Below are 2,500 nucleotides of genomic sequence, written 5' to 3'. Positions count from 1 at the left end.
GTCATCTAATTTGCATAAATCAAAATCTTGAATAGCTCGGCAACCAAGAGTGCTATCTCAATAAAGTAAACGCTTTTCTTCACCATGTTGAAAGCTCTTTCGAACAAGCTAATAAAAAATGAAAAAGTGTCATATGCACTTTAAACATATTTTTATTATCCTTGCTGCTTCGAAGCGCGCCAAACATATCGTTTTAATCATCACTCCACGTATCCTTTTTCCGGAATAGGGCAATCGAACGCTCCCTTAATCTCTCTATTAACTTAATTAAATTTCAGCGTGTAAACGCAGTTTATTATGTATGCAAAACGTGAAATCCCTTAAAAAATGCTGCAAATTAATTCGGTTATGTACAAACCCATTGCATTCTTAAACTAGGGAGTCTCGTCGATCCAGCTCTCTCAAGATTTTAAAGTTAGTGCTGACCATTAAATAGGAAAATTCCATTTAACATAGACAAGTGTCTTTTTGAAATTAAGGCTTGAAATTTGGGTCACTTAGTGATTAGTTAACATATTTTTGAAATCCAAAGGAAAAGAAAAAGATTTGGTTTTTTGATGATAGTACCACTTTATTCAAAACCACATGAGACCTCATGATTTTGCTGTTATGGCCTCTCGGCCAGAATTCTTTCACTTAGTGTATTTATTGTTTTCTTTGTTTTGGACGGAGAAAAATAAAGCAAATTATTTTATAGGTACTGAGAAATACCAGGATTTTTCCTTTTACCAAAGAATCATATTTACATCGCGCGCGGTGAAGATACTTTTTTTATCTTTCACGCGTGAGGATATTGGTGTGGTCATGGTTACTAACATGGTTAGCCAATTACAAGAGAGCTTGTGAGAAGAAAGCATGTGACAAGAATTTTGCGATAGGTGACCACTTTAATTGCACCATTTTGTTGCTTATAAATTTTAAAAAAGTTTTGTTTTATGTGAAAAATTTATCAGTATCTATAAAATAAAGAGAACATCACATGGCCGCTTGGGGATACGAATTTTATCTTCTCGTGCTGAAAGTATCTCTCACTCGTTCGCTTCGCTCACTTGTGAGAGATACTTTCATCACCAGAAGATAAAATTCGTACCCCCAAGCGGCAATGTAATATCCTTTATATATATAACTTGAAATAAATGAATCTGATATATTACAAGCTGCGATATTTTGGTTTTTTTGGTTTAACACAACTCAACATAATATAATGAATAAATGTTCGTACCACAGCGAGTCTTACTTCAGTCTAAAAGGTTGTTTTTTTTTTTTTATTTCCCAGTCGCCCTGATCTTGCGAATGGTTTCACAATGACCGAGGGAGGGGATTGTGGACACTCTGCCGTACCTATCCTCGCTGCCGAGACAGCTACTAATCAGACCTGCAGCTTGAGCCACACTGGAGAAAATGCTGCCGCAGACTCAACTTACTATGGTGAGGGAGGTGCTGGGCAGGCGTCTGAACAGAGCCATCTTGTGGGGGCAGGTGCTAACCAAGCCAACTGCCGAAGCGATGTGGTTGTGGGAAATATTGTGCAGACTACAAGGTCGAGCCAATCGAGTCAACCCAGAGAGCCGATTGGTGGACCAAACAACGGGTTTTGGCAATTTGTTGAGGGAGGCGGAGGAATGAGCAACTGGCGCCCGGCTGACATGACTGTTGAACAAACCAGCGAAAGGGCCCATATTGCTATGAGGGTTGGCACAGAGCATGTCAGCCCTAATGAGCACGCAGCATCGGAGAATGTATTCAGAGTGTTGTACTCTGGTGAAGGCGCCCAGCAGATCAATGGGTTACCTGGAAACCATGAAGTGGAGCCTGTTGCTGAAGAGGCCAATGGATTAAGCGTCCAGAGAGTAGAACGTGCCCGGCAGACAAGTCATGAAATGTGCTACTTTGATCACGGTAATGGAGTCAGCCGTTGCCAGTATGGGACAGCAGTGACAGGAGAGGGGCTGCCCTACCCCATCGGAGAAGAGGTGACATGCTTGCCTGTGCAGGAACAAGGGAGTGACCAGCCTGGCGAAGTCAATTCAGTGTCTTCTGTGGGGAACGCGGAAAAGCCCACAGAGCATCGCTGCAACGCAGAGGAGATAAAACAATGGAATCAACAACTTACGAGGCAAGTGGCATGGCACGTGTGAATCACCAATAGTACAATGTACTTGGATAATCACGTCAGAGTTAGCCAATCAGCGCGCGCCGAGAGCAGTATTCACTTGTGTGGTATACACTGATTATTAATATTATTAAATTTAGTGAGAATAAAACTGACTGATGTTTCACAACGTGAGCGAACGTCGTTTCAGAGTCTAGTGATTTTCATAACATCAGTAAATGATATAAATACTCTGGTCGTTGATGTGATTGGTCAACGAAGTCGTGTTGTTATTGGTCGACTGTCGGTTACGCCCTGATCTCATTGGCTGTGAAGACTGGTAACCGTGATTGGTGCGTTTCGGGCCGTTTTAATCTAATGTCTGTTGGTAAAATAGGTCGGTGAGTT

Source organism: Montipora foliosa, chromosome 7 (assembly GCF_036669935.1).
Source record: "Montipora foliosa isolate CH-2021 chromosome 7, ASM3666993v2, whole genome shotgun sequence".
Taxonomy (NCBI): Eukaryota; Metazoa; Cnidaria; class Anthozoa; order Scleractinia; family Acroporidae; genus Montipora; species Montipora foliosa.
The sequence above is the reverse complement of the archived record's forward strand: the minus strand, read 5'-3'. Positions refer to the sequence as shown.